Genomic DNA, 12,683 nt, shown 5'->3' on the forward strand with positions numbered 1-12,683 from the left:
AGTTGGACCCAGCCAGAAGCTCCTCTCAAAATCAAAACAAAGCTAGTGGCTTATCCAACTTAATAACTTACAAGCTCCACTTGTTCAGGGTAATCACCAACAGTCACATCAAGAGTCACAGGACAGTCAATATTGAAAGTCTATCCCTAAGCTAGCTACTTAAATAGCATCTAAAACAAGGTAGAATTAAGGCTCCCTAAATTTCCCTAAGGCATACTTTTCTAGCTACCTATGGGTCTGTGTCCTGCCACCTCCATCCCTGAGGTTGTTCTTTGGATCCACCCTTTTTTTTATTTTTAATAAATATGAAACACATTCTTAAAAAAAAAAAAAAGAAAGAAAGTCTATCCCTGTCAAAGGGAATTTGCAAGGGCTAGAAGAGAGGACTATTTTCTCAAAATTAACAAAGCTCCACTATTGAACCCTTAAGAGATGGAGATCCATGAAATGACTGGCAGTTTAAAATAATATTCGTAAGGGCTGGTGCTGTGGCACAGTGGGTTAGAGCCCTGGACTGAGGCACCAGCATCCCATGTGGGTGTTGGCTCTGGTCCCAGCTGCTCCTCTTTTGATCTGGCTCTCTGCTATGGCCTGGGAAAGCAGTAGAGGATGGCCCAAGTCCTTGGGCCCCTGCACCCAAGTGGGAGACCCAGAGGAGGCTCTTGGCTCCTGGCTTCGGATCGGTGCAGCTCCAGCCATTGCAGCCATCTGGGGAGTGAACCAGCAGATGGGGGGCCTCTCTCTCTTTCTCTACCTCTCTCTGTAACTCTGTCTTTCAAATAAATAAAATAAATCTAAAAAAAAATAATATTCATAAATAATTTCAATGAAGTAAAAAATATAAGGAGAATGTTGAGAAAATAATATATAAATTAAGAATCCTGATAGAGGAGTAGAAACAATAATAAAGAGGCCGACAGAAATCCTAAAGCAAAAGACTGCAATGACTGAATTGAAAAATATCAATAGAAAGCTTTAACAATAGGCTTGATCAATCAGAAGAAAAGAATCAGTGACCCTGAAGACAAAATGTTTGAACAGTCAGTGTAGTAAAAAGACAAAACAGTGAAAAAGAGTAAATAAATCCAATGGAATTATGGGACACCATCAAGAGATGGAATTTTAACATTAACATTAACAGGAGAGGAAAAAGGGCCAGAAAGTGCATTTGAAGAAGTCATAGCTGAAAATATTCCTAATCATAGATGCCTAAGATAGAATCCGACCCCCAGGTACAGAAACAGAGCTATCCAATAGAATTATATTCAAAGAGGAGTAAGCCAAGTCAGATAGCTACCATACTGTCAAAAATGAAATAAAAAGGAAAAGATTCTGATAGTTACAAGAGATAGAAAAAAAATATAAAAAAGTCAATGTGACTATCAGTGGGTTACTAAGCATAAACCATTCTGGTCAAGAGCATGTTGATATATTCAAAGTGCTGAAAGAAAAAACTGACAACCAACAACATTTATCCAGCAAAGTTATCTTTCAGTAATAAGAGAGAAATATAAACTTTTTTAGTCAAAAGCTAATGGAGTTCATCTCCACCATACCCTCCTTACACCACTGGCTACAGTGATCCTTTAAACTAAAACAGAAAGTAACTAATGGATAACATAAAACATGCAAAAGCACAATACTAACTAAATGAGAGTTACATTAAAAAAACTAAATGAGTTACATTAAAAAAAAAAAAGCTCCAGGACTGCAATGATGGTATGTTGGGCCATTTTATACTTAGTATGAGAGTGAAAAGACAAAAGCTTAATAAAAATGATAGTCAAAATAAGTAGCTAAGGATAGCACAAATTAAGCCACAAAACAAGCCATAGTTCAGAAAAATTGAAATCACATCATGTCATTTTTCTTAACACAATGGAATAAAGCTAGAAATTAACCACAAAAGAATATGGAGACTAACCAATATGCTTCTAAATTAACAGTGGGTCACTGAAAAAATCAAAAAGAATATTTTAAAAATTCATTGAAGCTAATGGAAATGGAAACACAACACACCAAAACTTATGGGTACAGAAAAAGAAGTACTAAAATGAGAGTTTATATTAATAAATTCCTACATTAAGAAAAAACTGCCAAAAAATTAATATCAAGGACCTAGATAAGAACAAATCAAATGCAAAGTTAACAGAGGGAATGAAGTAATATAGATAAGGGCAGACTCAAAAGACTAGAAATTTTTAAAACAATATGAAAGATTAATAAAATGAGAGTTTTTAAAATATAAAATTCTCAAAACATCAGCTAAACTAAGGAATGCAGAATCTTCCAATAAAATCCAGTTCAAAATAAAGGGGATATTACAACAGATACCACAGAAATACAAATGATGATTGGGGACTATTAAAAATATCTGCATGCAAAGCAATTGGAAAACCTATCAGAAATGGATACATTTCTGGATTCATATAACTTACCAAAATTGAATCATGAAGACAGAGAAACTAAATAGACTAATAAAGAGTAATATTGAATTACTAACCAGAAATCTCCCAACAAAGAAAAGCCTTAGACAACATACAGAGCATCACTACTGAACTATGTCAAACTTTCTAGGAAGAACTGACATAAATTCTTCTCAAACTAAACCAAAAAATTGAAAGGGAGAGAATGTTTCCAAATTTATTCTATAAATCTAGCATTACCTTGATTCCAAAGCCAGACAAAGACACACACAAAAAAGAAAACTGTTGACCAATATTATCTATGAATAAAGATGTGAAGATTTTAAAAAACACTAGCACATTAATTCTAAAAACACATCAGAAAGATCATTCATCATAATCAAATGAGATTTATCCCAGGGATGCAGGTATGGTTCAAGATACACAAAAAAATAAACATAAGACCTAACATCAAAAGAAAAAAAAGGATAAAATCATATGATCATCACAATAGATGCAGAAAAAGTACTTGCTAAAATTTAAAATCCATTCAGGACCAAAACAATCCTTGAACAAATTAGGTATAGATGGAATACACTTCAATATAGTAAAGGCCATCAATGAAAAACCCACAGTCAACACCATATTAAATGAAGAAAATTTGAAAGCATTTCCTCTAAATGTGGAGCCAGATATTAATGAATATCCACACTATCGTTACTAGTACAATATTGGAAGTATTAATCAGAGTCATTAGGCAAGAAAAAGAAATAAAAAGCATATAATTAGGAAAGGAGGAAGTCAAATTATTCCTATTTGTTGATGACATGCTTTATATAGAGATAAACCTACTCTTCACTAAGAAACTATTAGAATGATAAATGAATTCAGTAAAGTCACAGGATAGAAAATCAACATGTAAAAATCAGCAGCATTTTTATACATCAAAAACAAATTCACTGAAAAAGAAATTTTGAGATCATTCCAATTCACAGTAGCTAACACAATAAAACACCTTGGAGTAAACCTAATCATGGATGTGAAAGCCCTCTAAAATAGAAATCACAAAATACATACAAAAAAGTTAAAAAGATACAAAAAAAGAGATATTTCTCATGCTCACTTATTAGAAGAGTTGATATTGCTACTGTCTCATTTACAGATTCAATACAATATCTATCATAATATCAGTAATATTCTTCACACAACTAGAAAAAACAATACAGAAATTCATACAGAAGCACAAAAGACTCTCAATATCCAAAGCAATTTTTAATAAAAGAACGAAGTTGGAATCAGCACAATACCAGATTTCAAGACATACTGCAGAACTATTGTAAGTAAAACAGCATAGTAGTTCCATAAAAACAGACAATAAGAACAACGTGACAGAATATAGATCCCAGAAATTAATCTACACACATACAGCCAATTGATCTTTGACAAAGGTACAAAACACATGCCTTAGAAAAACGATGGTCTCTTCAATAAATGATGCTAGGAAATCTGGATATCCACTCGCAGCAAATTGAAACGTGACTCTCCTCCTACCTCTCTCAACTTATACAAAAATCAGTTTAAAATGAATCAAAGATTTAAATGTAAGAGTAGAAACTATGAACACACTAGAAGAAAACAGAGGAGAAACACTTCAAGACATTGGCAAAGGCAACAAGTTTTTGGATTAAGATTCTTAAAACATAAGCAATAAGAGGAAAAATAGGTAAATGGGATTATATCAAACAAAGAAGACTTTGAGCAGTTAAAAAAATCAACAATGAAGAGACCACAAAGAAGCCACCAAAGAAGGAGGTCCTTTTCTCTGAAGGGAGGAGAGAGCTTCCACTTTGCTTAAAGCCTTGTTGAGCTACTCGATCCAAAATGCTTCTATAGATGAGGCAGCTCTTATCAAGAGCCTTGAGTGGTCACTGATGTCATATATAAGAGTGTTATTTGTTAAATAAGCAATAAGAGTCACTGGGCACTAACTTCCCAATGGGAGTTCCGTCCACAAAGAGTTGTTTCAAGAGACTTAGTAATAAAAATTATTCTCAAGAATCACTTCATTTTAGTGTATTAAAAGGATAGTATTATGTCTCATAAGTTATAGTCATGTCTAAGAGTTCACAAAATTGTCTTCTTTAAAGACAGTTAAGTTTCAAAAATGAAAGAATAAGGAGGAAGTAAGGGAAAAGAGGAAGGGGGAAAAAAGCAAAAAACACCTTTGAGAAAAGTAACAAAGAATAGCCCTTGTTTAGACAGTTGAGAAACAGTTCTCTTAATTTTTATTCCATCCTTTCTTTTTTCTTTCTTTCTTTCTGTTTCCTTTTCTTTCTCTGACCAAACAGGAAAAGAGGGAGAAAAAGAGGGAAGTGGTTGGAGAACAGGAGTGGTGGGAAGAATTACTAGGTTCCTAATGTTGCATTTACAAGATACGAACAATTCAAAAATTAAAAAAAGAACAAGTATCAATTATTCTCATGCATATCTAAAAAAATCAAAATGCTAGGGAATATCCATTTTATTTATTTATTTATTAATCTATTTATTTTTATTTTATTTTATTTATCCTTATACCAAAGACAGACAAGGATGGGGCAAAAAAGAAAATTATAACCCAATATCTTAATGGCCACAGATGCAAAAATCCTGAATAAAAAACTAGCAAACTGTATTAAACAACACATTAAGTGGATCATCCACCATGATCAAGTGGGATTTATCATTGGGATGCAAGGATAGTTCAACAAATGGAAATCAATAAATATATATTAACAGAATGAAGAACAGAAACATATGATCTCATTTGATGCAGAAAAAAACATTTGAAAAAAATTGACTGTTTTTACAAATATGTGAAGGACATGAAATAGAAAGCTAGTCTCTTTAATAAATATGTTAAGAAAACAAGATTTCTCCATCCAGAAGCATTGGATCAAGCCCTTATTTCATGACATATACAAAAATCAACTTAAAATGGATTAAAGTTTCATATATAAGACTAGAAACTGTCAACCACCAGAAGAAAACATACAGAACAAACTACATGACATTGTTCTGGACAACATTTTTGGATTTGACAGCAAAAGCACAGGCAGCAAATGCAAAAATAGACAAATGGGATTGCATTAAACTAAAAGCCTTCTGCTCAACAAAGGAAGCAACTAAATGTTCACAAACAGTATATAGATTGGGAGAAGACATTTGTGAGTCATAATTCAGTAATGGGTTCATATACAAATTATATAAGGAGCTCAAACAACTCAACAGCAAGAAAGCAAATAAACAAAAAAATGCAATAAAAAAACAAGGCAAGAGACCCAAACAGATATTTCTCACAAGAAGACATCCAATTGGCCAACAGGTACATATGTAAAAATTCTGAATACAGCTAATCATTAAAGAAGTGCAAATTAAAACCACAAAGTTAGATTATCTCATACCTGCCAGAAGGCTATTATCAAAAAGATGTGTGATAACAAGTATTGGTGAGGATATGAAGAAAAGGGAATATTTCCAAACTGTTGGTGGGAATATAAATTAGTACAGTCATTAGGGAAAACTGTATACAGATTCCTCAAAAAGTTAAACATACAATCAACATATGTTCCAGGAAATCCAATTTTGAGTATTTATCCAAAAGATTTGAAATCAGTTTGTTGAAGAGATGTTTTTACTCCCATGGTTCATTGCAGCAATATTAAGAATTGCCAAATTATAGAATCTGAGTGTCAATCAACAGATGAATGCACAAAGAAAATATCATATACCCATATACACAATCAAATATTATTCAGCCTTAATAAAGGAAGGAAATTCTGCTATTTGCCACAACATGGATGGAATTAAGTAACATAGCACTATGATATGCAAAATAAGCCACCCACAGAAAAATCAATACTGCATGTTCTCATTATGAGGGACATTAAACAGACAAAACTCATTTTGAACAGAGAATTGTCATTATTAGAGGCTGGAAGAGATGGAGAGGATAGAGGGGATAGGGATAATAAGTACCAAAATCTGAGTTAGACTGGAAGAATAAATCCCTAGTATTACAAAGCAAAGTAGGAGACATGTTCCATGATGACCTAGTATGTATTGCATGAACAAAGACAAGAAAGAAGACCCAAGCCTGCAATCATAAGGTTATGTCAGAAAAGAGTTAATGTTGATTACCCTAGTTTGAACAGTATACAGTATGATGTGTTAAAACATCATACCATAACCCACAAATGTGTACAATTATTGCTAATACAATTTTGAAAAAAAACTAAACAACTTACAGAAACAGTGCATAGAATGGTGGTTACAGAGGCTGGGGTCGGGAGAGGTGCCACAGAATGGGACAATGATGGTCAAAGGGTTCAAATTTCAGTTACTCAAGAGGAATATGGTTTTCCTGTTTTGAACAGTTTGGTGAATATAGCTAATAATAAAGTAGTGTATAGATCAGAGAGTAAATTTCAAATACGTTGAACAATAAACTACTAAGTACTCAAAAACATGGTTAACCATTTAAGAAGAAAAATTAGATAGCTACCTCACTTCCTACAAGATAAATTCCAGTGAATTAGACTGGGTATCAGACACGGCACTTAAGACACTGCTTTGGAAGCTTGCATCGCATATTGAAATGCCTGGGTTTGAGTCCTGGCTGATTCTAATTCCAATTTTTTTAATGTGTCCCATGAGAGGTATGATGTTATGGCTCAAATAGTTGGTTCTGTGACGTCCACATGAAAGAGCCAGACTGGGTTCTGAATCAAAGCTGTTGTAGGCATTTGGAGAGTTGATCAATGGATGCAAGTAAGATGTCTCTTTGGAACATCATTACTCTGGATTTTGAGGACAGGACAAAAAAAAAAAAAAAGACAAGAACACATCTTTTGTAGAAAATTTATATTCTCATGGTGACTTTCCCATCACCTCAGATAGCAAAAGGTATTCGATAAAGAAAAAATGTGGGCCGGCACCGCGGCTCACTAGGCTAATCCTCCGCCTGCGGCGCCGGCACACTGGGTTCTAGTCCCGGTCAGGGCGCCGGATTCTGTCCCTGTTGCCCCTCTTCCAGGCCAGCTCTCTGCTGTGGCTAGGGAGTGCAGTGGAGGATGGCCCAAGTGCTTGGGCCCTGCACCCCATGGGAGACCAGGAGAAGTACCTGGCTCCTGCCATCAGATCAGCGCGGTGCACCGGCCGCAGCGCGCCTGCCAAGGCGGCCATTGGAGGGTGAACCAACGGCAAAGAAAGACCTTTCTCTCTGTCTCTTTCTCTTGCTGTCTACTCTGCCTGTAAAAAAAAAAAAAAAAAAAAAAAAAAAAAGTATCTGGGACAGAGACATCCTTGATAGTGCTGAAGAGCAGAAGGAAACTTATCACACTGGAAGCATGATGAGAGAGAACAGGAGGGTACAACAAAAAGCTCACAGAGATACAGAGATAGAATTAAAAATAAGTCTATTTTAATGCAAAATATTTTTGAAAACAAGTTTTCACAATTCACATTTTCAGTACTGTTTGGAAGTTCCCTCATAGCTGTATGAAAGAAGCAGCTAGAATCACAGGACCCAACACCCTTGAGTAGGGAAAGGATGTCAAGGAGAAGCTGGCCCTCAAAATGGTCAGGGATCTGCTCTAATTTGAGAGATGTCCAAGAGCAAGGTACAGGACATCACATGGTCTCTTTGTAATGGGAAGACAAATAAGTCGCTGTATGAGGTATCACTGTACAATGTCAATGAGGGAGGAGGTTTGAAAAGAAGGCCTAAACGTCCTTCTAAGGAAGGGAAGAATGATTGTGCTGGGAGAGGGGGATACAAAGAAAAGCAAGAGCCTGAATTTAGAGCCAGACAGTTGATTTTTCTCCAGCTTTTAGAGACAAAGAAGGCATAGATTATTTACAGTGACCTAAACATTGATGAACTCCGGTTCAGGCATCATATCCCTAAACAAATATATACTTTATTGGAAATATAAGCTTCATATTGGCATAATCCCTTCTGGAAAGCAATTCATCAAAATTCTACTTAGTTATTTAAAAGTAACTGGGAGATAGTAACAAAACAATGGCTTTGTTAGGCATACCTGCACTCAAATCTCATGGACACCATTTCCTCTGTAAGCTTACCTTTGTTCCAGGGTAGACAGGTATTTGACGAGACCAAGGTTTATTATACAGCACAATTTCGGGGTTAAGTGACAGCCAAACTAATTAAATGACTTCATTTGAATCTTCTGAAACACACTTTAGATTAATTTAAATATTGTACTCAATCTTTAAAGTATAGGAATGAGCACCTTAAAACTTTAAAAGATTTTCAACAGCAAATGGAAACTTTGGAATACCTTATCTAGCAGATTTTGCAATACATTTCTCAAGCAAAGTATGAGTTGCCTTGTTTTGATAGAGATTACTCAACCTCATATTCCCAGGTGCTTTTTGGAGCAATTCAAATACATTTTGCAATACCCATTACCAAGTCCTAGCATCAGAGAAATGGTCCAGAGATATAAAATGCGTGGCAAGAAGAAAAGATCATGTGACAACGTATGCTTAATGGTGCAAGGTGAGACATTCAATGTCATCGAATGACTAGCAGACTGAAGACATGAATCGGGAAGAAGGGAGAGGGGCAATGAGTCCAAATTTTCACAGAAGAAAACTTCAATGCAGAGGAAAACAGAAATACTGTGATGGCACAAGAGTTCCTCAGGCAGCCAACATTTTTCTAGTTCTTCAAAAAGGTTTGTCTACCCACATTTCAAAGAACTCACGTTCTACTTTTGGATGGTGTATGTGCCCTATTCAGAGCATTTTCTCACATGGCATGATGGGTGCACAAAATAGGCTCAGTCTATTGTTAAGTTCAGTGAAGCTGAAGTTAGTTAACGCAAGCTCGAGTTAGCCCAAGTTTCAAGTTCAAGTTGCCAGATTTAAAATGACCTTTAATCATTACAAGAACATGATTGCTCTCAAATTTCATTGTAAGTGGTCACTGGACTACTTCACCAAGTCGTCAGAGATAAGGATCAATGATTTCCCAGAATAAGGCTGAACTGACGTGCAAACCTACGTCATGGACAATTCATCCACTGCCATAGATCTTCATCTATCCTAGATAAAGCAAAAGCCTTCATTGATTCTGACACTGCAATGGCTGGACACGAATAGGAAATGGGTTCCAGAGGCACTAAATGGTGGCTGACCCTTAGGCAACTACTGAATACTTGAAGTAAGGTGAGAGCCATGGTCAGTATTCAATGGTGAGAATAATCCAACTTAGAGGTCTCAGAAATACAATCAGCTTGACTAGTTTCTCAAGCATATAGCCAGTGGCAGCAACCTAAGCACTCTACTGCCTTTACAATGGGGATTTCAACTTTAGTGTTCTCAGCTGTGCCAGACCTCCTCTATGCTCATGCCTTGGTGCAGACAATTATGGACTTATAATTAATAGTGCAACTTAGAACTTCTTGACTTCCTGATGTTACCAGTGATAATATGAACTCTGTAAAACTTGTACTTCAAAATTTACATTTTTAATCTTTTCCTAGGTTAGCAACGAGTACTACACTCATGGTGCTGGGCAACAGCAGCAAACCATAGTTCCCAGTCAGTCACACCATCATGAGGGTGGACAACTGATGCTTGACAGTGCACTGTATTGGTAAGCAAGCATGTTAAGTATGCTAAGTGTATGCTAAGTGTATAAGAATGTTAAGTATGCTTTTTCAACTTGGGATGCTTTCAATTTACAATGAGCATATTAGGAAATAATTCCATAGTAACTCAAAGAGCATCTCTGTACTTATTTACTTAAACATACTGTCAGGGTTACATATCCCACCCTTGGCTTTCCGTATTATAAAATGACCCAACAAGTACAACAAGAAAAAGTGAGAGGAAGAAAAGCCTGTTTTGCCCCACGGGGGAGGATGGAAGGTGACCCACAAAGGCAGCACTCACATTTGCTCTTATTCTTATCAAAAACCATTTATATACACACATATCTTCATTTTATAAAGAATTATATAGAATATACATATGCATTAATTTAATGAAATTATCAGAGTTTTGAATAACTTACTGTTTTGTGTCCAAACATCAAAATTAATCTATGGCTATGTGTACTTATTTTTAATATCAAGGCCAACATTTTCAGATTAGACAATTTCTAAGAAGCCACATGAAACAGCAAAGCTGCTAAGCACATGTAGAATATGGTGATAGATCTGTAGTTGGAGATTTTATTTACGGCGTCTTGTCCATGTCCACATAAATCTGAAGAATTGCTTCAAAAATGTGTAGTTCTAAATAAAGATCTAAGGAATATATCTAGACTACAACTGAATAAAAAGTTACATATTTTGTAATACATTTACTGACCTAAGAGACTGTTTGAGTGGTATAAAGAATGAATTTCACCAGAGAGGTCTTGTTTTAGGTAATTTTACAAAATTTAGTATTAAAAGCTTCCTGTGGCTTATTATGTTTTATTTAAATCCTACATACAAATTTATAGATCAAGAGTTAGCTAAAGTTATATTTTTCTAACTCATGCCTGTTTTACGATGCTAAGTCCAACAGTATCAAATGGAATTTATTAAAGTGCTTTCATGCATATTATATAATTCTATCAAAAAGTTAAAGTTCTTTGCTTTTAAAAGATATATAAGAAAATAATACAAAGATAAAAATGGAGAGGACCTAAAAAGGATGTTTTGTTTAAAAGCCAAAAAATTGTCAATTAGTTTTTTTTCTATATTTGTTTCTTTTTGCTCTCACATGCGCATACACACATGTGCATCTATGCACACACACACGTATACACATACTGGATTCTTCTACTTCGGATTATTTTTTGGGTGGGTGGGAGCAAGCAAATGGCTCCTCATTTTATGTTCACAAGATTCCCAGATAATTTTTTGTACAACCAATGTATCTGTCAGGACCTCCTGAATTTTGCAACCACAGCTCTCATTTTCAGGTAAAAATATCACATACTGCAAACCTTCCAAAGAAACCTAGGATAGACTTTTTAAAGCAGTACCATGTCTTGGATGACATGTGTCTTTTTTTTCCCTATAGTTAAAAATGTTGCTAAAACCCAAACTTCATGCTATATACTGTGGTTTTCAGAAAGTCACTTGACATTTTATATTTAAGGATATGTCAAGGACTGTATAAAGATGGGAAGAGAGGAGCTGCTCAGCTCCAAACAAAAACGAAAAGATATGGAAATGGAAAAGCCAGTTGCCTCGTTTGACCAGTACATGCTCTATATATGTACTGAAATATCACACTGCACTCCATAAAAATGGATAAATAGTACTTGTTATCAAAATTTTCAAATAATCACATTAGTAATTTCTTTTACTTATCTTGAAGCAATAAAAGTCACACTGGTGTGGTATTAAATGTACAGTGCTTTGATTTCACTTATAGCTGTTGAAATCTTAGCTAAAATTCTCCCGACTCACACATTTTGACACAAACCTTTTCTCCAAGATATCCACATTTGTTCCACTCAAAACAATAAGCCACTTCTAAAAGGCCTCAAGGGTATTTGTGTAGGCCAGGAGATGGAAAAAGACACACATGCACACCCAAAACACAATTCTAAAACAGAACAAAAATCAGCACAAAATCAAAGAAAGAGAGAGAGGGTTTTAAGTACACCCTTTACCAAGGCAACTTTCAAGATAACTAACACTAGCAGTGCTGGTACATTGGCAGGGGGATCAGGCGGTTTCCAGGGCAGTGAGGGAAGCCAGACTTCCTCCTCCAGGCGCAGGAAGGTACCCTAGCTTTCCAATTTGAGTGACTGCATTACGAGACCAAGAGAAAGAGGTTCTCATCAGGAAGCCTCTCACCTAGTCATTCCCATAAATATTCGTGGCACTACCTCAAGAAAACTCCATGGAGACTATACCCTATAATCTGCACAACAGACTTTTTTTGAACTGCACAAATTGCTTTAAATTTTATTAAATCCTCTGCACTGCCGGGGCAATATTAATTACAGGCCTTTGTGGCTATGATATGGGGAATCCGTCCTAAGGGAATGACAGCCCAATTACATATAATCAATCCTAGGAAGCTATTTTCAACTGCTTGAGGACTATTTATAGTAGCAGTAATGCCCACATCTTACGGTTATGAGACTTTCTTTTTCTGTAATGATCACAGTATTTCATGGATGCTTCCTGATTAATCTAAAGGTATGATCTCACTTATCAAAATCATTTCAAGTGATAAATTCAATGCCAGTGCACCATG

The 12,683-nt window shown here is 35.5% G+C and overlaps 1 protein-coding gene across 2 annotated transcripts in view; it reads right to left on the reverse strand.

Annotated features, from left to right (window-relative positions):
- Positions 1-12,683, reverse strand: part of GABRB3 (gamma-aminobutyric acid type A receptor subunit beta3) — a 416,113-nt gene that overhangs the window by 58,963 nt on the left and 344,467 nt on the right. The window lies entirely within an intron of this gene.

The sequence above is a fragment of the Oryctolagus cuniculus genome, chromosome 12, assembly GCF_964237555.1.
Source record: "Oryctolagus cuniculus chromosome 12, mOryCun1.1, whole genome shotgun sequence".
In the NCBI taxonomy this organism is placed as follows: domain Eukaryota; kingdom Metazoa; phylum Chordata; class Mammalia; order Lagomorpha; family Leporidae; genus Oryctolagus; species Oryctolagus cuniculus.